The sequence below is a fragment of the Branchiostoma lanceolatum genome, chromosome 14 (genome assembly GCF_035083965.1).
Source record: "Branchiostoma lanceolatum isolate klBraLanc5 chromosome 14, klBraLanc5.hap2, whole genome shotgun sequence".
Lineage (NCBI taxonomy): Eukaryota > Metazoa > Chordata > Leptocardii > Amphioxiformes > Branchiostomatidae > Branchiostoma > Branchiostoma lanceolatum.
In genome coordinates, this window is record NC_089735.1 from 17367288 (window position 1) to 17394612 (window position 27325).

General features: G+C 43.5%; 1 protein-coding gene across 3 annotated transcripts in view; it reads right to left on the reverse strand.

The window, feature by feature from the left end:
• LOC136448117 (bifunctional heparan sulfate N-deacetylase/N-sulfotransferase 1-like) overlaps window positions 1–27325 on the reverse strand; it is a 117893-nt gene that overhangs the window by 49798 nt on the left and 40770 nt on the right. The window contains exon 1 of one of the 3 annotated variants that reach the window (XM_066447263.1): window positions 10307–10386. The exons of the other annotated variants lie outside the window; for them this stretch is intronic. The gene's annotated coding sequence lies outside the window, so the exon portion shown is untranslated. Of the gene's footprint in view, window positions 1–10306; window positions 10387–27325 lie in introns of those variants that run through there. 3 annotated transcript variants of the gene reach the window in all.

The window sequence follows — 27325 nt, forward strand, 5'->3', positions numbered from 1 at the left end:
AAAAGCGGTGGAAGACGAAATACATTTTATCTCAAACTGCCCCTTCAATGATCGGGAAAGAAAAGAGCTTTTTAAAGAGGCCTCCAAAACTTACCACAATTTCCAAACGTTTACTGACGAAAATAAAACATTGTTAACCACCCAAAACCCACTCATTATAAAAAAAGTGGGACACTTCGTCTTCCACTGCTTCCAAAAAAGAAGTCAAACCCAAAAAGCGTAGATTGTATTCCGTAGTAGTTTTTAGAATAGCCATGTGTTCTACTAGTCAACATCGTTAACTCGCATTATCTGCACGGTATACCCTTGCTATGTATTGTTTCATGTTGCAATTAGCCCTCGGGCAAGAACTTGCAAATACAATTATTATTATTGATAATTCCCAAATCAACTGCACATAGATTGTGTTGGATACTTTGGATACTTTATTTCCTATCATACAGCTATCATACAAGTAACAAGCAAGCTAATCTTCCTGGAGTACAGAAACAACACACAACTGACAAAGTACATGAAAATGGATAAGTGGATGAAAATGGATGCCTGTGTCTCACGTATATTGCACTGTTGCAATTCCAATAAAATACAAAAACATAGAACAAAGATATACTTCTTTTATCATGGCAAAATGCTGAAAAACATGAGGTACATTTCACATTACTGTTTGTATTATAATTGCATTAGGATACAAACCTGAAGGCCATTGCCGAATCATAATTTGGAATGAAACTGATCTAAAACCTAACATTTTCAAATGCTTTTAGCAAACCTAAGGGAGAAAATGAGTCATGGCTCACCTCCAGCCACCATGCCCTGTACCAACATGTTGCTCTATTGTGCTGCTATTTGTAACCAGACTAATACTATCCCTGTCTCACACATAATTACACCTCTAGGGCAAGAGATAATGCAGGAGCCTGCACAACCCTGTTTACTTACCTCAGTCTACCACAAGGCCAGTCAACGAGTCTTGATGTTTCTGTTAGGGGGGAAACCCTTGCAGGGCCCTTCCCTGACTGTGGTGTGTAGCCCTTTTTCCTCCAATCCCTCTAGATCTAGTATCCCTCACCCTACTTGACTGATGGCTCTTTAACTGCAGCAGACATCTGTCCATGTCCATTCTAACAACAGTGGCAAGTGGCCACAGAAACAAAACCTCCTTTGTAATGTCTGTACAGAGAGCTGCAAAACACTGCAACCATTCACCTCCCAACCTCATGTGCCATTATCTGAGATTTTGCCACACTGCTCAGTCTTTTAAACCATTCAGAGTATTTCCTAGAGTCAATCATGTAGTGAAAACCTACCTTGTACTGGATGATTAAAAAACAACACTATCACTATCACAGTACCAGTGGAAAATGGACAATGTGAATTCTAGTGAACACTAACCAGAAAAGCCTACATTTAAAACTTACTTCCATGAGCAACCTGACAGCATTGTCACAGTAAGTCAAAACAGTGCAGAAGTGGTCCAACACAAACATCACTTTACATGCAACCTTGACCCAAGATTAACGTTTGAACCTACCAAATCCATTACCCTCCACCAAAGGTAGCTACATGCCAAACATGTGATAATTTAGAAGTAAATGGTGTGACTCATGTCCCTTTTACAGCTTTGTGTGCAGAATGTTCTCCTAGGGGCTTGCATATGATTCTGTACAATTACCTCAAGATTCACAAATCCGTGGAGAATCAAGAACATCTTGTCGAAACGTTTGATCTTGTAGTTCCATGGCCACACCGCTCCAAAAATCCTAAGAGCCAACTTCTTGTCTTTAAAGAACCCTGAAAACAGTCCCGTCTGCTCTTTGGTGCTTATGTGCTTCACAGGGGACTTACGAAATGTGTACACACACATGCACACACTCCATAATCACACTAACAAACACCTCAGCAGTAGGAGTGCTGCTAAGTCCACAGTGGAGTATCAAAACAGCTCTTATAGCCTGCTGTGGGGAGGGCAAAGTCCCTCCATACATGCATTATAATGCTGCTCGTTAATCACAGTAATGAACTTGTGACTTCATAACGGTGGCAAACATATTGATTTCCATAGGCCGGAGGGTACTGGGAGTGATTTAGTGGTTGAACTAGCTGAAAGCTAAGTCATTTCTCATTTTCTAATCTTCCATACATACGTCAAAGAGTCTCGGTTGCCCAAATGTCTGAGTATTTCTGCAACTCCCCTTAAAATGAAATAAAAATACAATGTATCTTTGATCAACAAAGCCTTCGAACATCATAATACTGCAGAAACAGCTGTAAAGTGGTAAGCAGACTTCAGATTTTATGGATACAATTTGGCATTGTTTTGTCCCAAAAGCACATAACACTATGAGTATGAGGAGTAGTGTGAAGACATGTACAACTTGAAGCCATGACATTTATGGATGTTGAGTTTGACGGGGAGCGGGCCGCGGGTCCCCGGCCGACGCGTGTCGGCTCTCTGGAACAGCTCTGCGGGTGTAGTCTTGTAGCCGCACGCTTTGCAGAGAAGTGCCTCCTTACATCCAAACCCAATCTTCTTTTCCAGTTTACTCGAAAACTTACAGTCTCCTTTACACACACGTCTGCCGTTAGCTTTCCGATGTCCGGCGTTGAACAGATTCATAAGTTCCTCCATCTTCTGCATGTCTACGATTCTGTTTCCCCTCACCTGGTTTCTGATGTAAGACCGCCGCTCTTTGTAGCCTTTCTTCTTGATACTGCGAAGCCACGGAAGGATGACGTGGTCTCCGGGCCTGTAGAGCATCTGGTACGTGTCCTTATCCAGTCTCTTTTTCAAATCGATGATGGGCGCGGTGTTTGTCAGCTGTATCTGTGCTCCTCCGTGCCCCACGCCAGGCGAGCCGCTGCTACATGACGCGACAGGGTCTTCCGTCACAGAACGTCCATTCTCCGCTGCTGAACCTTTGTTCCAAGGGATGTTTCCAACTTGAAAGTTGTTGCGGCGAAGCATACGACTTTTCAAAGCTTTACTGCCGGCTAGTCGACCCATGGTTAAACAACTCTGGCGGTGAGAAGCGTCTGGGAATAATGGCTGGGCTAAGCCAGCACTTTTCTTGTACTTCAAAGCGTGACCGCGGTTTAGAACGGGGGTGCGAACTACTACCCCCCCCTCCCCCCCGTCTTCAATTGTATTATTGTATTTATTGTCATTCCAATGACTCAATTGTATCATTTTTCGTCTCGACGTGAATAGTCCTAAAAAATAGGCACGGAACCATAATAAGAGATCAAAGCTAAAGACACAATAAGAGATCAAAGCTAAAGACACATTTCATACATCTACGTCAATTATAAAAACCGCATCTTCCTGGCTGGCTGACATTACGCACTTTTGCGACACCTTGATTAAATCTAAACTCGTAAGCGAACTGATCGGTTTCAGACTCTATAGTTTGAAAAACTTTGCGCTGTTTGCAGTCGGGATGCAGTCTTTCTCTATCTCCAGCTATCTGCGACCTCTCTTGCTCAAACTTTAGACCTTAACACACCCTCACTCCCCCGCTATCCCCCTCCCGGTGATGTCGGATATAGACAGTCTCGAAATGAACGCAGCTAAAGATTCCAAGAACGGTACCAACAAAGCAGGGCATAGGTTTTGTATTGAAAATGCTTTAATTGATAACTTCAATGTAGTTCTGCATGGTACATGCTAGCACCAAGGACAGGGCCTAAGTGACAAGGAAGTAGCAAAGTACAAAATTCGAAATATCTGAGCGAAACTTCATTGGAACAAGAAGATATTCGGCACACATGTTCAGTAATAGTTGTTCTCTTACACAAATTAAAAGAAATTACATTCAATTTTTCTTAAGGTCGCAGAACACAGTATTAGTGGGCGACCCCCGTGGACAATAGTAGTTCGGGTATGAAGTAGTGCGTCGCATTGCTTGAAAAGGCCGTAGTTTATCTTCTGTGCACGTTAGCGAGGCTGAAACTGTGGTGAATGGTAGAGGAATACGTCAGTTTTGAGACTGTACGAGTTGGATTACGATGTTTGTTCGGTCGGCGTGGATTCGCGCCTGAATATTGTTAGCGCCCGACTACTGTAATTCGCCTGCAGTACGTTGACCTCCGCTGGGGGTCATACCAAAGTTGCTTTTAAAAGGGAACGAGCCGGCAAATTAAAATGATTTCTTCACATATGTTGTAGATTGAACCTTGAAGTCAAACATATTAAAATTTGAGACCCTAATTGTGCACCTTACTATAAATTTTCAAGCGTCGAAGCTTCTCACTTTGGGATCCTTAACTATGTACACCCCCATAGGCAAAATACTGTGGTCTGCAACCTTAACCCAAAACACATGTATTGTTTTTGATCGAAATGGCCGACTTTGCCACATGGAACGAGGGGTATAAGTCATCTCTGAAACAGAGAATCGACGCAGGGGTGTCTAGAGGTGACAGAGGTTGTGTTTTGTGGAACGGAAGGTTGGATGATGATGGCTATGGCAGAATCAGCATTCAAGTGGGAGCGAAATGTAAAGACGCACGTCTACACAGAGTGGCATATTATCTGTACAACGGATTTATTGACGATCGGCATGTATCACATATCTGTCACACAAGAAATTGTCTAGCGGAAGATCATCTATCCCTGGAGCCTGCTTACATCAACAATGAGCGAAGGACTTGTGTTAACAGTGGACATTGCTACACTCATGGTGTCTACAGAAACTGCGTTCTACACTAAGTTTCGACCCACATCCCACACCACCACCCACACCGCTCTCCGTACAACCCCCCCCCCCCCCCCCCCCCAAATCTAACGTCTTCCACATGTCCCCGAGCAGGGGGATGTGTTTTACTAGCTCTACAGTTCACCTATTTCTTCGAATAAGGATGGTCCAGACTAGACATAGCAGCATGTACAGAGTCCGTGCTATAACCCGAGTCTCCTTTCTTGTCTCTCTTTTCTGCTTTAGCCTGTCGCAGATGGTAGCGTCTCAGTCTGTATGTCCAAGTCTTTCTCCTTTGTCGATGGTAGGCCTCTTCTCTGTCGATTGCTTCAAGCGCAGCCGTCCCCGGGCTTCCTTGGGAATGCGACGCGCCCAAGAATTCGTTGGCGCGGCGTATGGCGGCCCCGGACCCGACGGAGTCTCCAAGAGCGGCCGCGTGAACCCGACCGTTATAGTTCTTTTTGAAGGTCATTGCCTTGGGGACGGCCTTCAGGACTCTATTGTGAAAGGCCTCGCTCTTGTTCGTTGTAAGCAGCATTCTCTGTCTTTTAGCAGTCTCTGGGCCGAGTCTGTAGTCTATGAAGGCCTGCAGAGCCTTGCGGTCGGCTTCGGTCAGTGCCAAATTCCCTCCTCCTGGGATTTCTGGGGCGCGGCGACGGTGGCGGCCTTCTGGGGTGTGCTCGGGACACGTTGCCATTTCTAAGCTGCAGCTAGAATGTTCCCCTGATATGCAGTTGACTAGAGTGTTGCGAAATTGCTCGATTTCGTCGAGGAAGCCTGCGTCGTTGTCACCGTGGAGTTTCCCCGCATTATACAGGGCGCTGGTGCACTTCTTCACTAGATAGCGGCCCACCTGCCGACTTGCTTCCTGTCTCTGTACTTTCCTATTGTTTCCACCTTCGAACACTTCAAGGTACAAGTTGTACGTCCGACGACTGTGGTTTCTCTGATTGTGTTGCATACAATCCTGCTTTTCTGCAGGTTCCAGACCGGCTTCACGAAGGGCGTCGTTTGTTCCTCCGATGATTTGTGCGTCGTTGTCCGACTCCATAATCCCCACTTCCAATCCATGTTTCAAAAGCTTCTCCGTGTTCTGTTTCGCCATTACGCGTTCGCTGCCACCCAACTTTTTGTTTGTGTCGAAAGTTCGGGTACAGTCGTCGTGGGTACCGGGGCCGGATGGAAGCCCCTGTCTCTCTAGATCCTCGCATTTTTTACAATGTTGACTCGCCGTACTAACGGACACCAGCATCTTCTTGCCGGTCTCCGCCTCGAAAAACGGACATTCCGCCTGTGTTCCCGGCTGTGCCATGGACCTTCCTTTCGGTGGGTTGTTGTACGCCACGTCACTTTCCACTGTGACTGTCCGCCTTTCTTTCAGTCCCGCATCTAGTCGAAGCCGCTTCACTTCAGCCAGCGTCTTACAGTTCGCTTCCATTTGCTTCTCATTTAGCTCCACGTATGCCTTACTCGCCACATTGAGTTTCTTCTGCAGTGTTGTTCGGCTAGGCCCTTGAATGTTCATTGAAGCGAATAAAGGTTTGATAGCGGTACAACCGTACCTGTCCTTGGCCCCTGGAGTGACGGCCTGGATGTTGAGTTTGACGGGGAGCGGGCCGCGGGTCCCCGGCCGACGCGTGTCGGCTCTCTGGAACAGCTCTGCGGGTGTAGTCTTGTAGCCGCACGCTTTGCAGAGAAGTGCCTCCTTACATCCAAACCCAATCTTCTTTTCCAGTTTACTCGAAAACTTACAGTCTCCTTTACACACACGTCTGCCGTTAGCTTTCCGATGTCCGGCGTTGAACAGATTCATAAGTTCCTCCATCTTCTGCATGTCTACGATTCTGTTTCCCCTCACCTGGTTTCTGATGTAAGACCGCCGCTCTTTGTAGCCTTTCTTCTTGATACTGCGAAGCCACGGAAGGATGACGTGGTCTCCGGGCCTGTAGAGCATCTGGTACGTGTCCTTATCCAGTCTCTTTTTCAAATCGATGATGGGCGCGGTGTTTGTCAGCTGTATCTGTGCTCCTCCGTGCCCCACGCCAGGCGAGCCGCTGCTACATGACGCGACAGGGTCTTCCGTCACAGAACGTCCATTCTCCGCTGCTGAACCTTTGTTCCAAGGGATGTTTCCAACTTGAAAGTTGTTGCGGCGAAGCATACGACTTTTCAAAGCTTTACTGCCGGCTAGTCGACCCATGGTTAAACAACTCTGGCGGTGAGAAGCGTCTGGGAATAATGGCTGGGCTAAGCCAGCACTTTTCTTGTACTTCAAAGCGTGACCGCGGTTTAGAACGGGGGTGCGAACTACTACCCCCCCCTCCCCCCCGTCTTCAATTGTATTATTGTATTTATTGTCATTCCAATGACTCAATTGTATCATTTTTCGTCTCGACGTGAATAGTCCTAAAAAATAGGCACGGAACCATAATAAGAGATCAAAGCTAAAGACACAATAAGAGATCAAAGCTAAAGACACATTTCATACATCTACGTCAATTATAAAAACCGCATCTTCCTGGCTGGCTGACATTACGCACTTTTGCGACACCTTGATTAAATCTAAACTCGTAAGCGAACTGATCGGTTTCAGACTCTATAGTTTGAAAAACTTTGCGCTGTTTGCAGTCGGGATGCAGTCTTTCTCTATCTCCAGCTATCTGCGACCTCTCTTGCTCAAACTTTAGACCTTAACACACCCTCACTCCCCCGCTATCCCCCTCCCGGTGATGTCGGATATAGACAGTCTCGAAATGAACGCAGCTAAAGATTCCAAGAACGGTACCAACAAAGCAGGGCATAGGTTTTGTATTGAAAATGCTTTAATTGATAACTTCAATGTAGTTCTGCATGGTACATGCTAGCACCAAGGACAGGGCCTAAGTGACAAGGAAGTAGCAAAGTACAAAATTCGAAATATCTGAGCGAAACTTCATTGGAACAAGAAGATATTCGGCACACATGTTCAGTAATAGTTGTTCTCTTACACAAATTAAAAGAAATTACATTCAATTTTTCTTAAGGTCGCAGAACACAGTATTAGTGGGCGACCCCCGTGGACAATAGTAGTTCGGGTATGAAGTAGTGCGTCGCATTGCTTGAAAAGGCCGTAGTTTATCTTCTGTGCACGTTAGCGAGGCTGAAACTGTGGTGAATGGTAGAGGAATACGTCAGTTTTGAGACTGTACGAGTTGGATTACGATGTTTGTTCGGTCGGCGTGGATTCGCGCCTGAATATTGTTAGCGCCCGACTACTGTAATTCGCCTGCAGTACGTTGACCTCCGCTGGGGGTCATACCAAAGTTGCTTTTAAAAGGGAACGAGCCGGCAAATTAAAATGATTTCTTCACATATGTTGTAGATTGAACCTTGAAGTCAAACATATTAAAATTTGAGACCCTAATTGTGCACCTTACTATAAATTTTCAAGCGTCGAAGCTTCTCACTTTGGGATCCTTAACTATGTACACCCCCATAGGCAAAATACTGTGGTCTGCAACCACATGCAGGCACAGCCCCCTGTCCTCCAACATAGCTGATGTACTCTACCTGACCTTTGACACATCCTGATATCTCCATTCCCCCAGAGAGTGACACCCCAGGGGGGTAGGTCCCCCTGCTGGTCATGTTGTGGTTAGCAGGGGCATGGACAAATAGGGTCCATCTGCCACTGTTTAGATGGGACTTAAAGTGATGATTACATCAGTAGGCTAATCAAAACACTCTCTTTCCACTTTCCCTGAGTTATCCCCATATTTAGTAAATGCCTTTAACATGGAATCCCTGGATTCAGATTCCTCCAGTTGATAAGGCACCAGCTTCAGTCCATGAAAGTTTCTACCCTTCACCTCTGTCCTCACATGTGACTTTCCTAGTGTATAGTAGTATGATAAGCTGAACATTCATCAGACTTTATCAGACTTGTTTCATAACATCATACATTCTTTACTATCCTAAATAATGGTGATAATCCTTGAATGCTTGATTAGAAGCACTGCAAAAGTCATGTACTAGCCTCTACCAGGCCCCCGTCCTGTCGCTGGTAAAATAGTAGAAATCGGCCGAGGTACTCCGCTATACAGTGAAGCTCCATTATCGATGGATGATAATGGAGCTTCACTGTATAGCGGACTACCCTGTATAGCGGAGTACCTCGGCCGATTTCTACTATTTTGCCAGCGATAGGATGGGGGCCTGGCAGAGGCCACTCCAGCACAGCAGTCTTTGTTTCAAACCAAGGTGTATCTGCTCTAAAGCCTACCTGTTTTAAGTTAGCACTACTTGTGATTTAAAAATAATAATATGCATATGGTTAACTTGAAAACTGCTTTTATCAACACATTGTTTTTTTTAAGTATTGCATTAAAAAAGTATGCAATTTAGCCTGTGGCTGCAATGTACTTTTCATAAATGATCATATTGATGATAAACCATTCATTCATTCATTCATCTACATGTATCTAAAATTGATATCACTTGTTGTCATTAGACTTCTTCCTTATTTTCACAATTTCATCAGTAAGCTAAAGGTTCATCCATGGATCCACAATGAATGTAATTACATGATAGGAACAAGAATTGACTCTATACCTACAGGAATATACCCTTCACAAAACCATCTGTCCAAAACCACAAGTAATCACAAGTAACAATATCAATCTCATAGCAAGATGCATAAAACCCCAAGACAAATTGTAGGGATATTGAAAAGAAAGGGATGTCCCTTGAGCTAATCATCTGATGCACCTTATAGGTATCCTGTCAGTCAGTCCTGACCTTCAACTGTACAGGTCAACACAGGTCAACAGCAGGCCCCCATGTCCAATCCTAAACTTCACGGTTAATCATGACTGCCATCAATACCCTGCAAGGTGGGGCGAAAAACTTGGACATACCAAAGTTCAGTTTATATTTTGGCAAGTTGGTGCCCGAAGGCTACTTCCAAGTACATGTGGGTAGAGACATACAAGAAACAAACATCAGACAAGGACAGTGATTGACATATATTGTAACAAGTGGGAAAGTTGGGGCAGGCCAGGCCATGGTGACTTCTTTAATTTCTTAAAACAATTTGGTTCTTTTGTCATGGTGAAATGAACAATTGGAAATTAAACGTGTTTCATGAATGACTCATTTTACTACCTCCTTAGCAGTTCCCCTGACTTACATACATGTACTTCAATCAATGGGACATCAAGTTCGCTGATCACAGTTCTCTGATGTCCCTTATTCCCTAATCTTCCAGGTACATGTATTTTGACTGAGGGAAAGCTGCGGATGCTTGGATGCCCCCCTCCCCACCCAACAACCTTTCATCCCAACATCTCGATTAAGACTTACATGACAGCACAGTAAGCTCACAAAGTCAATAAACGTGTGAGCACAACCAGGAATATCAAAAACATATACAGTAGATAACATGAAAAAAGCCAATACATTCTATCAAACAGCTCAATGCATTTGATAGAGTAGGATCGAAACTCCATTTGGCAGATATATTTCAGAAGGATACTGTAATTCGAAGAAACTTGTGCATGCAACCAGGGCAGGCGTATGGTATAAGAAATACATATTACAGTATTGAAAACCTTTGCACCTTGTATGTACATCACCTGAAAGTGTTGTAGAGATCGTCGAAAAGCGTGCATCCCCGGTATATTCCCTGACAGCAGCCCATCTGAAAAGGCTTGCTGCTCTCTTTGTGCTGTGACCACACAGTGCCTCAGTGTTATGATAAGCAGTTCTCGGGCTATTCCTCAGATTGGAGACAAAGAAAGAACCATTCTAGCAAAGGACAAAAGCAGGAGTCAAATACTTGACCTGCTTCAATCAGCTTGACAATGGCGACATCAGTGCTCCCCACAGTGCCAGTTTTATTCACATGTCTCAGTTGGCTCCCCAATACATGCCTGTCTTCCATCACATTCCAGCTCCACTTTAGTATGTCCTGCTTTTACTTTTCTTTCCCACTTCCCCACAGTTCTGCAGGAGAATGGATGGGTCAATAAATGCCAGCGAGCCTGTCCAACATGAGTTCCTGGCAGGCCCATTAATGCCTTTCATGCCAGGCACTTTTCTCATCCAAACCCTTTGGCAGGGGGACAAAAGGTCCAGTACCTGGAAATGAAGTCACCACACCTTTAGGATGTGTTGTTGATGGTCCTGCTGATAATGTAATCTGTATTGTCTTCCCTGCAGCATCACTATAGTACTGCTGCATCCCTCCACATCAGAACCTTGGGCATTGAGAACTCCACTTTGGTTAAAGGAGCCTACTGTAGAATCTGACCAATCAAAAAACTAAAACAAGGTCACTGTTTTGGGTGATTTTTCTACATCATAAGCTGAATCTATGTCATAACACTGCAGGGCGATATTCACATCGTATGACTGCGACTTCAAACATGAAACAAAGGAGTTTCTGGCTGGTGACTGCAAACTAGGAGACATTGTGCAGCTTACGTTTCCTTGGTTTATCAACACTGGAAATGTGAAAAAAAATGGAAATGTGAAAAAAAATGATGCGAACATGTTGATAATTACAGTCAAACCTGCCTAGGCGACCACCTTTTCAACGCGACCACCTGGCCATGGCGACCGCTTTTTCTCGGTCCCGAAAATTTTCCCCATAGGCACAAGCATTAAGCTGCCTGTCCAACGCGACCGCGACCGCCACGAATTGGGACCACACAGAGCACAATCCCTGCCCATGGCGGCCGCCTAATTTTCAAGCGTGTGGTGACATGGGATCATTTTGCTGTCGGATTTCACGGAAATGTTTTCAAGACCTTGAAGGACAAAAATAAGGACAAAAATATATGGAATAGCAATGTTATAGCATCGATTCCTCCATGAAGTGTTTTGATAAAACGTTCCCCCTATAAACATTGTAAAGACAACTGTTTTTTGATGTTGTTGTTCCTCTCGTAATCTTATAGTTTACCGCAAACTCAGTTCGGTTTAAACTCAATTTTCAAAACGAATACGTAGTGCATGGTGCCAAAAAGTCAGATTTCACAGAAATTAATATCTATTTCTTGTAGTTTCAACAAAAATGTGTCTGTGTCTTACTCAATTCCGCCGAAAAATGATTTCGTGGCGGGCAAAACATCGGGCGAGAAATGTTGTTCCTTGGTCCCGACGCCATCTTGGATTTGGCACGGCCCAGATTTGGCGTACCGCTGACCTTTCTAAAACACGATGCTTTTGTGTATGAACATTTACGAATACTCTAGTTATTGATGAAAATTAATATTCTTATTTTCTTTTTATTTCCATGAATCTCACAAACCTTTATTGGACGCTGTGCGTTCTGGCTGCACTGACTTACCTTTCGATGCGGTTGCACAGAGCTTGCCGCGCCGGCGCGACGAAATCACACTGTTCCGTTTTCATCTTTAGTTGTCAGATCGAAAACTTTTTGCCCCTTTATGCAGCGGTCGGCGCCCCAAAAAAGACTGGGGCCAGCAGGTGTTTTCTAGGGATTTGTCTTAGGCCTTAAAACTTCGATGATGATGTGTGTGTGTTTACTATTTAATGTAACGTGTAAATGCGGGAGGCGGCTGCGTTTGTAGTCAAAATATTATGACGAAAATTTGTACACGATGTAGCGGTATAACATTACAATTATTACAACGATAATGGAAAATGTAATTTTTGTAGGATCTTTATGTCAATGAGAAGTGAACCTGGTGGGGGTCATGCTGTCTAAATTCACACTAGAAAGGCAACATTTGCGAGCAAATACAGCATGTTTAGCCATACTCCTCGCCATGCAAAAAATGGACTCTCCCAAAATAACAATGGACCATTCTAAAATACTTGCACTAAAAAAATGAATCACCCCAGTCCAAAATTGAGTCTTCCAGTAGCACCTCAACACAATACGGACCAGTCCACAACCATATCCACTAATTGATTAACAAATACACTTCTGCTAAAAAATGGACTTTTTCATAATCATTCCAGCTCAAAATTGAAAAATAATTAAAGAATCCTCCCCTTGCAAGAATGGGATATTCCGTGCCATTTCCATGTAAACCAGTCGAAAAATATCCGCTGAAAATTACACTCTTGCGCATAATCAACCCAGTTCAAAATTGAATTAAAAAAGATCAACCCCAGGGAAGAATGAAGTTTTCCATAGTATACATATGAAGATTTGACAGGAGACGAAGGAAATGACCAAAAACAACATATTTGAGTCAATTCAAAGTCACCGAGAGGGTTTTAGTATAATATTTGTAATATGTTTGAACTATTTTGATTAAAAGAATGTCTAAGTCACAATAGTTCTAAAGTGTTCAAACAATTAGAATTGAAACTTATAACATGTTTGAACTTATTTCACATACGTTGGAAACATTTCGAACGTAACTACACAAAAATCTCTTTATTTAGAACAGTTTCAAACCATCTATCCAAATGTTTCAATGTTCGAACAATTTGTAACAAAAGATTTTCACAATTGCCCTCATAAACGAAGGTGCTAAGTCCTCCTGTGTGTTTCTGCCTATTTTCGGTGGCCGCGCTAGACCACCAGCGGATTTGTTTTGACGGAGCGTCACCCGCGCGCGACGATGTACACTGTTCGGCACCGCTAATATCCGGCATTTTCCCACTCCAAAACACTCCACAAGACCCACGTTTTTAGTGTTTTGCCTCTTGTGCAACACGATTCGATTTGCATTACTAACGGGACGAAAATGATAGAAAAAATCCACCCCGTCCCGGCGTCCGTCCCAAAAACATGAACGACATGAAAATATATTTTCTTACAGATTCAATCACGAAAATCAACAGCATGGGATTCCAAATTTTCGCAACGGCCGACCATTTATCATGGCTGAACTTCCTTCCAAGGCGTGCGATAGATAAACATTCCCGGCACATAATAGTCACTAGTACCAGACTAACGCAAGCTCGTGATGATAATAGGGAGAAAGTTTGTCAGTGAAGTTTGGCCACCAGAGGGTACATTCATTTAACGTTACAAGCTAGCGCAAAGGGGCGAATCATTGACCTTACCGGGGACTGACTCTACTGGCCATACGCCCGTACGTAGGACATGTAGGAAGGCCTGGTGGTGGACGCTACACATCACGGGAGACGCGTGTTGGTCCGAGACAGACAGCGGCGTGCTTTCGATCGCGTAGCGGCGACGCACCGCTGCGACAACGTGCCGGACCAAAACGCCTGTTGCGCGGCATGCCCCGAATCCGTCTACCATTGCTGAATGTAGCCCGATTCATAGAGGTCTATTTTGTAAGCATTATTTCATGTACCCCTCAGCGTGAGAATTCCTTGTGCAACACTTCGCTACATTATATGTTTACGTTTCCCCGCGCACCGCCTACCACCCGCCTTTGATCATGTATGAAGTCGGCGGCAGAGAGAGATCATCAATCAATTTTGACAGGAGTGTCGCGCCAGTCTGAGGAGAAACGATCTCCCGTGTTGTGTTGAAGAATTTGGAGTTTGAAAATATCTGGAATAACTAATGCTAGAATAAACATTCACAAAATCATTGATTTGACTTGTTTTCTGTTATAAAATTTCCTAAACTGCAATTTAACCACTGAGTTTAAGGGAACATGGTGTTTTCCCGATAATCACGTTAAATGTTTATGTCCGGTCTTTCCTCCTCGTAAGCAAACTTCCAGCTTGGCCAGGTGCAAGGCACTCGGGGTCAACGACCTGTAGGTCATATGTAGTATTGAAAGTGACAGAAGTGGCAAATATTGTCAAGAAAGCCCAAAATAAATCGTTTTGAATATATGTATGCCAAAAATGGGAATGTAGTCCTATAAATATTTGTTCAAGCCACAAATACAGCAAATTTCAGGTCATTCGGTTGAAATACCAGGGCGCAGGAGGCCAAGATATGCTAAAAATAGCATAAAAACCTCAATAAAATCACTTTCAAGGTCAATATCAAAAAAAGGAAAAGAACGTACATTGGTTTTTGCCTACATTACCTCTGTACCAAATTTCAGGTCATTTGGTCAAAAAATGACAGAGATGAATCGATTTGAAGATTTGACAGGAGAAGAAACATGAGAGAAAACAATATGTTTAGCCATACTTATGGCTAAACATAATAATTTTCCATCCATTTACGTACTGTATTTTAAAACCTCGACCTGGAAACATATGAGTGGAATCCTCTTCATGGCGACCACCTGTCCATCGCGACCGTTTTTGCTCGGTCCGCCGGGTGGTCGCCTTGGGCAGGTTTGACTGTAGTTACCAAAGGTCAATCTGAATGGACATTTTAAAATTCAGAATATCTGCACTTTTGTCACCAAAATTCTACAATATGCCCCTATGACACAAGCATGTGTATCAGAACTACTTCTAGCTTGTTTTCCATGGACCAAGGAGGTTATATAACCTCCTTGCATGGACTAAGAGGGTGGAGGTTCAAACCTGCTTGGGCATGGCGTGAGGATTTGCATTAGTCATTTCAGATGGTGACATATAAAGCCCTAGGTATGAAGAAGCTTAAGGCATTACCAACAGCATCAAACCTCTGTATGTAAAAGAGCCCAACACACTTATCAAAAAGAGAACAAGTGACCGGGTGTGCTTGGCTGAAAACAAAAGCTGTAGCGAAGCAGTATTGCACTACTGCTAGCCAGTTGAAAAAGCATCATGTAGCTTGTTTTCCTAGCCTGGTGTCCAGCCTTATTAGCTTTCCATTCGCTACCCAAGCTCCGCTCCTCTAGGCGAACTCCAGGCTATGTTTTCCTAGACTAGCAAAATCCTTTCAGAACACGCTACTGTTCGATGTTCTGGCTTCCTTACCACAAAAGCCCATTTGGAATGATTGAAAGGATCCTTACAGCATGGACAGATATCCTTTTACTGTTCAAAATGTACCATGTATGACTAAAAGTCTGTAGAGAATGTCTGGCAGCTTTGCAATTTGTATTCATATTCTGATGTGTACTTCATCTATAGATGGCACTGGAAGGATACCAGTAAAAGTGTTAAGTAATGTCAAACACCTCCTAAGTGCTGCCAGTCTACAAGGGCAATAAAGCCTCTTTAGGGTATGTTCAAACATGCATTTTACAGTGTAAATGCAATGTTCAACCAAATAAATAGAAGCATCATGCTATGATGCATAAAAGGTACATGTGTAGTAGTTAAGGTATTACAAGGGGGAGGCTGATGACTTTTAGGGGTGTACTACTAATTAGAAGTTAAAGTTATATATGGCTCTTCATGCACTGTCCCTTGACCACGTTCACACTCATTTTTTTCAATCGCGATTGAAGTATAATCGCGATTTAATCGATCCGATCGCCATTGATTTTTTCAGTGTGAACGCTCCCGATCGCGATTGGATCGATCCGATCGCGATTGTTTCTGATCCACCTCCGGAGGTAGTTCAATCCAATCCAATCCTGACCAATCCAATCCTATCAAATTTTGAGTGTGAACGCAACTACGATTCTAATACAATGCTAAACTTTCTTCCAACACTAAGGTATTGACGGATCGAATTTTCGACGACCACTGTCGCCTTCTTCAGGATCAATAATGACCAATCACTGCTGAACGTAAACTCGCGAGAGTTACGGACACGTGACTTTATTGACACGTGTCATTGCGGATACGTGACGTCAGCAATTGGTCAAACGTGCCAGGAAGTTTATAACGCCCACTGTCTCTGTTGAGTGACGGCTGGAGTGCCCTGAAGTATATGGCCTCCTTTATACCTCTCATAAAGTAGTCCTGCTCAGTGTCCAGTATTCTGACTTTGTCCAGCGAGACGGTATGGCCCGGAGATTCAATGTGGATGTGTTGAGAGACTTCAGACGAATGCGAGCTGGGGCGTTTGTGTTCAAGAAATCTAGTTCTCAATGAGCGTTCTGTCTCACCGATGTAGAATTCTTCGCAAGGCCCTTGTCTAGTGGTTCCCTGACACGGAATGTGGTACACTATGCCGCACTTCTCTTCTCTTGGGGTTTTGATCCTGAAGAAGGCGACAGTGGTCGTCGAAAATTCGATCCGTCAATACCTTAGTGTTGGAAGAAAGTTTAGCATTGTATTATGATTACTACCAACACAGATGAGCTTTCATTATATTGCAACTACGATTCATTCCATCGCGATCGGCGGGGATTTCGGCTGGTTCCGGGGGTGGGAGGTTATACATCCGGGTACGTGGGGTCATAGTTTGCATCGCGCGGGAAAACAAACCCAAGCCACACACGTCAGATCGCTCTCATAAAACAACAATGAGAGCCGATGGCATGGCGGTGCTTCAATCGCGATCAGATCACGGCTTACTTTAATCCACTTGGCGAAAAGCAGTGTGAACGCAAAAGTTTTTCAATCGCGATCGGATCGAACAATCACGATTATACATGAAAAAAAAAAGAGTGTGAACAGGGTCCTTGTTGCAAGATGATACTTTAGGCAAAATGCTATGATGCCATGATGACAGAATCAAAAATTTCTACTCTTATAATCTACTAAGATGACTAGACTTCAATACTAAGACGACAAGTGCCAGAGAAGAAGAGGGCAGATCCGCCACAGAATATCAACATGTCTGGGATTTGAGACTTTGAGAACATTTGGAGAGAAAGTTGTTCCAGGTCATCCCTTTTACCCTTTCTGCAACAAGCTAACCATCCAGTAGAAAATCAGTTCTCTGGCACACCTCACTGGGCCGGAATCAGTCCGACTTGTCTCTAATTAGCTTCCTGCTGCACTCTCTTGGATTGATCTTTAAATCTTAGGGAAAAACTTTCTATGAACGAATAGCGTAGCTGCGACTCTGGCAAAGCCTGCTTCCTATAGGATGGATGTTGCAATTGACTCAACTTATGAATACTTTTCATTTCGGAGAGATGCATAAGGTAGTTTCTACTGAACTGGAAATACATGTATTGAATGAAGTAAGCATACAATGTAGATTGCTCTGTCACAAGTAACATCTACTAACATAATTCCACCAGGGTACATAATTCCGCCAACCTGAAAAGATATGAACAGATTTCTAACCCAACATCCCAGTATAATGCACTTTTGCAAATCTAAGGGACCATACGATATTTAGCGGGGGGAGGGGTGGTGCGTTGGGGGGGGGGGGTGAGGGTCACGGAGAAAAACAACGGCTCAGGGTTGGGGGGAGGGTCATGGAATTATTATTTTTTAACGAATCCGTTGAATCGTACCTCTTGTCCCGCTGTATACAAAATCAAAAGGGCTCCAAAACGGTAAGTTCTATCAATTTAGCTTGATACATGTTGGATAAACTTTCATTTGATAAGTTCCCGGGTGCCCCCTTGCACATGGTTCACAAGCAAAAGTGTTAATGTAGCAAACATCCTGGGCTGTTGCGACAGTTTGGCACGGTTACCATGGAGGTGGAGCACTGGGCAGCGGTGTGCCTTTGATCTCTTTAGAAGTTTTGCTGTGGGTGTGGCCGATAGAAAGGCAGTGGTCCAGGTTTCGCGGAAAATTGTGGTGGGGGCGGAGCTAACTTCACGAAACCGTATACATTGCCACTTAGGGGCTTGCGGTTGTGGATTGCTGTGGTGGGACTGTTGGCGGACTGTTCAATGCTGTTTCTACAGTCTTATTCGTTTCCAGTGACTTCTGTAGATGTAGATAGTAAATGCAGAAGTACACACAAAAATCTCGGACTATATCCAACGGCTACTTAACTTCGCAGGACTGTTACAGTAGTAAGCCTGTAAGGTTTGATTACCTGCACGGTGCTATATGTTTCTCAGGTCAGTTCTTCAAACGTAAACAAAGGGGGAGTGTGGTTTTGACGTCGATGCTACAGTTCCTTGTGTGTCAGTGCGATCAAAATTTATGTGCTAGGTTTGCATGTGCTGCCGGGGGCCCACATTACACAATGTAAATTATTTGCCTCTGATGAAAATGCGTTAAATAGTATTTCAGAGGGTTTGAATTTCCAAAATTTCCCGGGAGAACATGCATGCTAGTTTTGGCGCTCGAACCGGGCCTACGCTCCTACGAAACATACATGTCGGGACGGCATCGCCCCCCAAAACTCAAACTGAAACCATTCTGTATTTGTTCATTTTACCAGCAAAATTTGCCCCTGTAAATTCAGGAAAATAGTGTTTCAATGGGTCATGATCAAACAATTTAAAATTTCCCTGTGTGAGCATGTCAGGAGGGCGGAAATGTCGGGAGGGCGTTGTCCGCCAAAAATCACGCTGAAACTCTTCTGTATTTTTTTCACATGTACATGTAGAGATGTCATTGAACTTACTTTGTTTACTAGCAAAATTTGCTCATCAAAATTCAGGAAATAGCTTTTCAATGGTTCCAGATTTTTAGATTTTCCTGCGGGTGTATGTCGTGCCTCCAGCAGTGAAAATATGTCGGAGGGCGTCGCCCCCCAAAAATCAAGCTGTATTTCTTTTTACAAATAGAGATGTCCATAAAAATTATATACAAGGAGGTTTTGGTCAATATAACCTCCTTGGTTGAAGTTAGCTTACTCTTTCAGCAAAAATTGTCCCTCAAAATGCAGGAAATAGCATTTCAAAGGGTTTTGATTTCTACATTTTCTCAAGTATCTTGCCCCCTATACAATTTGGTTTCCTTAGTGGACGCCCAATGTCCATATATGACGTGCTTTGTGTAGTTGTTGTTTTATAAATGGGGGTCGTTTTTCTACCATTTTGACATGATACCTGTAGGGGGAGGGTCATGGAAAATTTTTTCGAGGTGGGGGGAGGGTCATGAAAAATTTTCTTGAGATGGGGGGAGGGTCAAGGAAAATTTTTTTGACCAGACTTCCGATGCACCCCCCCGGTAAATATTGTATGGTCCCTAACCTGTGCATACCTGGGGGGTGCTACACTAGAGATCTTTCAAACCTAGACTATTTTTCAAAGTGGCGGATTTATATAACCTGGCAGATTAATGTTAATGGAGGTAAGATGTTGAACAAATCATTAGCATTTCTGTGTCTTTAAATGGTACCTAATTGTGATAGTTTGGAATTCTATCCAGATAACCAAAAATAGATTCAAGGCTGTTTGCTGATTTAAATTCTAGCCCTGTTCGAAATAAAACGAACAAAGTATGTTGAGTTTTCAGTATGTTTTGGGTTCAAACGCCAGCTGGGTCATACCAAAGACTTTAAAAATGGTAATACTGCTCTCTCTGCTTTAAGCAGTCAGCACCTGTGTGAAAGAGTATATCACTACCAGTGGTAGAGTAGCCCAATGGCCATAGAAGCAGAGACGGGCAATACCCATACACAAAAAGGTGTGGGAAGGGACTAACGCTAAGTTTCCACAAACCAATGACATGTATCTAACTGTTTTGGGGGAAATGCTCTGCTATGACTTAGGCGCAGTTTACATTACGTTTTTCGCGTCAGCGGCGAAATTTCCCGCTGTCGGGAGGCCGCTGTCGCGACGTCTCTAGACACACCGCCCGGAAATCTGACAGACACCTGCGGTGCTTGCATTTCGCCATCTTGTAGAAAGTATCGGGCGTAAGCATAACAAAAGCAAGAAACAAAATTGTATGATTGTACAACGGTAGACGGCGTCTCCCCGCCCGTATTAAACTACAATGCAAAGCCTTGTTTATGTGTAGATATTCCATGCTCATCACTCGTAAATGTGGGGAGGGGGGCACAAGTACGATAAATATATCCGCGGGGAAATGAATGCACGGCACAAAAGTCGCCGGGGATCCCGCGAATCTCTCTCTCTATATATATACCGGGGATCTAAGTAGACTTACAGTATGCTAATCAACGCGTGCTTTATGCTAATCGCCGAAACCCTGACTCCCGCTGACGCGAGCCCGACGTATTCTCTTTAGACGGAGTTCGAAGTTGACGGGGACCCCCGCTGTGCTGACGGGCGACGGCTTCGAAGCTGACGGGAGAAAATTTGTTGACAGCGGGACTACGTCGACGGGAATTGTCTTTACACTGGGTTCCCGCTGTCGCCAGTGGCGCTGACGCCAGTGGCGCTGACGGCAAAAGTATAATGTAAAGAGAGCCTTACTGGTACAGTAGGTACTGCTAAGCAGCACGCAAAGGAGGGGGAGTGTGGTCAAACGACCTTCAGCTGTGTTTCCCACCATTACAGCAGAATTTCTTGGCTGTCCACCAGCTGTACCACAGGCTTGATCTGGCCAGGGAAATTAATGTTCCCCTCAGGAATATTCAGACTTGCTGGGGGGGGCATCACCGTAATCTGGGGATTCAATCAATATATCTGAACATTCCGTAGAATACTTAATCTTAACCTTCAGCCTGCTCCCAGCCATGTTCAATGCCAATGTGACAGGCCTTGCCTGAGGATGTCCAAACACATACATTACAGTAAAAGATGCATTCTAATGTACTGCACAATACATGCAATGTACATGTATGATTCATAACAACCACCAACAATTTATGGGTTGCAAAAACTAAAATCTCCCATGCTACCATGCATGGCAAAGTGGCTGGCAACAATGTCAAAAACTTTATCATCATCGGTCGACCTGCATACGCACTGTCGGGGCAATACCGCCAGGTCTCATACCTGGGGTGCGAAAACGTTCAATACGGGTGTTCCACATCGTGTGATAATTTTCCGTATCACACGGGGTTCCACTTTTATCACACAGGCTTCCATAGAATATTTAGAATGCATTTCGAGTGCGCCTAATGCGCTACTATCAAAAATTTTAATATTGGATTTGGTCATTGGAATGTGTGGCTGTTACATTTTTTTGTTCAAGGACACCAACTTTTCTCAACTTCTGGAGCATTTCTAACCCAGGACCCTGTTTTCTGGGCCAAACACACTGCCGTTATGCCACACAATCCCACATTTTATGGATGTTCCAAATTTTCGTCAGCTCTTAATGGTCAAAGAGGTTTAAAATCAATTTAATCTTAAACCTTCCTGCTATGGTGAAAAAACTAAAAGTACAAACACGTCAAGAACTGGTAATTTGGTATGCAGAAAGGAGTGGTTCAAATGTTTAACAGATCTAGAATACACTGGAATAAACAAAAAGGATAAAATCTACAAAAGACAGTATGGTTTGATGAGTTAGGGTTAACTCAAAATTTAACGTATACCTAGTTTGAACTGGTCATACATATGTATAATTTTATGCTAACTACACTTTTCTCCACTAAACAAACACTGTAAATGATAACAAACAAGACTACGGGCCAGGGTCACAAAGTATTTTCTACCGATTTCTTGTTCCCAGGCCCAAATATACTTTATTTCATCCCAAAGATAGCAACCTGCGATCATAGTGCGATGGTTACTCATCAACTTGATCAAAGCATGCTGTATTTCAGGAAAACTCCTTCTTTCTTTGTGTGTATTCCAGTGTAGTCTGGTAGATCCTCGGACCCAAAAGGAGGGCGGCTGTTGCATTATTGGCTGCTGCATGTGAGTAGGAGGTGGCAAACAGGATGACATCCATTTGCACCAGAGCAACACTTGACCTTGTGATGTTGACCTCTAACCCCTAAGCCATCAAACATCCTGGACCGCATGCCAGCATCACAATTGAATGCATCAAGATCCTGGCAATTTCATTGAAATTTGCACAAAGCGATCTGCATAGCTGGGAACCCATGGATTTGTACATTTTCACTGAAACAAGTTTACAATATCTAAGTTAAAAACAGTGATATTGTACATGTAGATCTTGAAAACTCTGAACACAGTCGGCAGATAAACTAGCAAACACGTACTAGATAAACCAAGGACATTATATAACGTCCTTGTATCAACCAGCAAACAAAAGCAACAATACAGGGAAATTACTGGTAAACAAGTCTAACAGGAGTGCATGGTGTGGAGTAAGAAATGTGGGAGAATGCAATTTGCATATGACGCCTGACCTCCAGCAAGCGGAAAACCGGTGCCAGGACATTGTCGTATGACAGGTTTGGATCCACACAGGGATGGGAGTGCCTCAGACCTCCTGCTGGGCGGTCGTACGTTCACTCTGGCCTCTGGAGGGGGCGTACGGGCTATAAAAACGCCTGCTGTACGACGTGCAGGCCGGTTCACACCCAAGAAAAAACGTGTTGTACAAGGAAAACGTACGCCTTTGTTGTACACCCTGAAATTTTCCCAGAGTGAATCGTGTCCGAGAAAATTGCACCCTAATTCTACAGAATATGGCAGTCAATACAGTTAAACCACCTTGTTGTACAAATGCATGCTCCAAACTACATAATGACTTTTTTTATTAGGCTCAGATTCCAGATCAAGGAGACAAATTCTAACCATGATAATTTCAAAATCTAGATTAAATGAAAACATGGCATAACTCACAACTACAGTCAGTGTTTCAAAAAGCAGAAACAAACCTGAAAGTTTCACATACATGTAACTCCTGTACATTTTCCATTCTCCTCTGTTGCTCAGTCATCAGTAGCCTTGTTTATCATCAGTAAGAAACTCTGAGGATGACACACATGCTGTCATACTGAGCAACACCAAGATGAACTTGAACAATACCAGTTCCTCATTATGCACACTTCCAGCTTTGTAAAGGCCAGTGCGGGAGGTTGGCTATTTTTGTACTCATGACAAAGGAAAGTCTGGAAAGCGCTACAGTTGTTAGCGTCAGAGAACTGATGTTGCCTAGCCGTCAGACGAGACAGACATCAGGCTCCGGAACATGTTGCTTCTATAGAAACATTCATACATTCTCCTTCACATGGCGCCAGTGGGTCATGATTGTATATTTTACCCTTCTGCTCCAAAATTGGCCATAATCTTTTTTCCATTACCAGCCAGGCTGCAAATCACGTTACCTTCAGCTTCCCTAATCACAAGCGAGTCACCTTGCTGGCCTGGAACCCAATAGAACCCCTGGCTAACAAGGACAAATGGATTGAAAAATCGGTAACTTACCTGAACATGTTTTAGGCAATAGAAACATGGTAAAATCGGTAGGCATCAACAAATTTATGTTTAGCAACCACACTTTGGGTCTCAAGATAGTTTCAACAGCTAGCTTATGTCAACATTGGGGATTACAAAGGATCTAGAAAGTATGGCACACTAGTCGAGCTATTTCTTCCTTCATCCCAAAATTATAATTGTTAACTCTTGACTAGTTTCCAGACGATCAGATTCAAAACAGACAGGGTAAACTTAGAACTACATGTATCTAACAGATATGTGGTACTGTGTTATTGGGGACGTCTCACACTGTGACGGCTCTTGAGAGCTAAGGATTGGCCAGTCCTTGGTGGCACATTGATTTTTCAAGTTTCAGTATGTATATATACTATGTTCAGTAAGTGGATAATTGTGGATGTCCAAAGAGCAAAAACATATGCTTTCAGTTTCCAAAATTTATTGTACAAGGCTACTTTTTACAATATTGCATCTGTTCTACAAAAATAGTGAATAGGAACCAAGAGATTGCATTCTTCTTCTTGGTCTTTTCAAACTGAACCCTTAACCCTTAACTAAGCTGCCAGTCCCGGTTTAAACAGGGATACAGAAACATGCCTTATGTGGTGCACCCGGTTATAACCGGGATAGGGTATTCCCCAGAAGAAAACAGCTTTGCGTGCGTGTAGCGCTCGAAGCCCGGAAGTTAGGGGAGTTAGGGCCGCTGGCTGTTTGGCGGGTTTCGTGAGGGAGGTCAGGGGTCAAACATTTTTTTTTTTTATTTGCCTAAAAAACCTGGCAGCTTAAGGGTTAAGTTATAGAACTACTTACTAGAGGCAACCTTCAAAGGAGTCCAGCTGGTTGCCCTGAATGCCACATATAGGTAGATCTAACCCGACTGTTAGCTGAAGTTAATGTTGCTCTCTGAAAACCGCTGGAGTTGACTACAGTTGATTGTGTCTGGCTGTTACAATCTTAGGATGGCGCCGACACACAAGAAAGCACAATTACTTACTCCAAGACTATGCTGAAGACTCAACATACTCAAAAGAATGTGAACTACCCAGCCACAACCTGCAGTAGACAGGCCAGGACTAAAACTGGAGGTACATTTATAAGAACCTTGGAATCAACAGGCCAGGAAAATATCCAAGTTTCAGACTGGATGGGTGGTGGAAATCTTCATGATCAATTTACTGTAGAATGTATTTACTTTTGCAGTGATTTTATTATGGTACTTGGTAGGACTCTGTACTACCTTACTGTTTTAGTAAGGTAGTACATTTTATGTTTCAGCCTCACAGATTTGTTTGCAACTTGCCCCGAATAGTACTGTAATTAGGGTGAGTACTTTAATCGAGAAAACACAATTGTACAGTAGAATTATTAAACACATTTGAGGTCACCGTGGTATTTTACTTAAGATTTTGCAGTAATACTGTTACTGGTATCGTCAAAACCACGAAAATGAAACCACAGCAAACACTTGTGGGTGCATGTGCACCTGTGTGCACCCAAAATTGGAGCTGTGCACCTAATTTTTGACTGTGAGTGCACCAGTGCACCTAGATATTTTTTGTAGGCAATAGGTAAAGACACCATTTTACACTAAGTGCACAGAATATTCTTGGAATGTAAGTATCAGAAATAGCAATATAACCTTTTGTTGCACCTTGTTACACAAGTCATGTACTGTGAAGTTGCCACTCATCCATGCATATGAAGTAGAAAGTAAAAACATGGAAAAATATTAACAAAAACACCTGCAGTTCCAGAAAAGGCTGCTAGGGGCTCAATCCTATATAACTTCTTCCTGTACACCACTCCAATTTGGGAACCCTACCATCTTCAGATCAAAAGATACAAAAAAAACTGGAAGTTTCACTGCAGCAGTACTATAACAAGACGTAGGGGGCCCAAAATCTTATCATGTTGAGGTGCCATCAATGATCAAGACCTACCCACATACCAAGTATAAAGACAATCCACCTCAGCCTTCTGGAGTTATCGTGTTGACAGACACACACAGACACACACACTCACAGACAACTGGGACCAAAAACATGTTTAACCTTCTTGGCAAAGGTAATGAGTGTAAATGGCTCCTTTTGAGTACCATCCCTTACTCTCCCTGTCACTGATGTCATGCCCAGTGGATTTACCATCCACAGTGAACTGATGAAGCCTTTGTAAAAGCCTCAGCCCACATACAATCATTAGTACAGCATTCACAGCAGATCAACACTAGTCCTTTTACCCGACTCATTTTACATTATGAGGCCGATAAGTGAAAATCCTCACCCTGTGGTGGTTTGCCATTTATGAGGTCACTAATATGCCAGGACAAGCTCTGCCCATTACACGCCAGCCAAATTGGTATTAGGGCCATTTGATACTAGACTTAATCACCTCTTCTGTCTGCAAATGTCAGCAAACTGAACAGGTAACGCTGGAAGGCTCACCAAACTGTGCCCCATTCATCAACTATAACCTATTTGTGTCAGAAGGAGTACCTGCAAAATTAACATGTCAGGATGCTGTTCACAAGCCCCCCCCCCCCCCCTCCACTCTCAGAAAGGAATGATCAATGCATCCTCTCTTGATAGCGCTGTTATTGACAGTTTCTGTTTTATCTTAATCTGGCATCCTATCACAATCGTAGGAAATGTCATTTGAGAGGGTTGAATCTTCAAAATGTTCCAGGGAAGCATGCCCCCAGACCCCCCTAGAAAGCTTGCACCTTCAGCACTCGTTTAGTGTCCCCAAAACCTACAAAGGACCCTCCCAAACAACAAACTGGCTATGGGCATGACTGAGCATAAATATAGAACCCAGTGTTCTAGCCAGCGCCCGTCCTGTCATTTGACAGAATTTTGTCTCTCATGACGGACAAAAAATTTGCCAAACCCGTCATTTTTGATTGACAAAAATCGGTGTATAAAGATATATAGACAGAGCTTAGAATTTTGCAAAAACTCCAGACTGAACATTAGCGGAAGTTTGCAACGAGGCCGATCTAGATCATTTGTAATGCCCGCCGGCGACAACCCCAGCCAGACATAAAGAGCGCCATGGCGGTTGCCAGTTAATAGTTGGTGGCCGTCGAATGCGCCCGACCCCCACTTCAGTTTTGCCTGGTCGCATCGGGCTGACGTTTTTTCTGTTTTGTCCTTCTCGGTTCACTGTCAGTTATTGTCATCAAAGAAGCCTAAAAATTCAGAAATACTCCTATAGCTATCAGCCTTTCTGTAATCTGTGTAAACAGTATCAAAGTTTCAAGCCGGCTGAGTTACATGCGCTTTCTTCCCGCGAAAAATGGTAAAGAGACGCCAGATATTTTATTGCACCAATAACTGTGCACGTCTCAGTCGCGTCAAGAAAAACTGACCAATTACTACTCGCGACATTTCAGCTAAGCATGAATTTGCGAGATTTTATCAGAAATGGCGGGGATTGCAAGGATCGCACGACGAAGCGGCTGTTGGAAGGCCTGAATCGACAACTTTTGAACACATTCAGTGCAGTTACCAGAGAAAGTTACTGTGGAAAACATGGAAGAGAAAAGTAGGACGTCTTTATGGCTTTCTTTCTCAAAGTAGGGTGTCAAATTCCTCATAATGTTAAGTGATTACAGGGCGCATACGGAACAAGTGTTGAAAAATTAATATGTTTTATTTTTTCAGACTTACTCTGTGTATAATTTTTGTAGGACCTAGATACGTAATAAAGTTGTTTTTT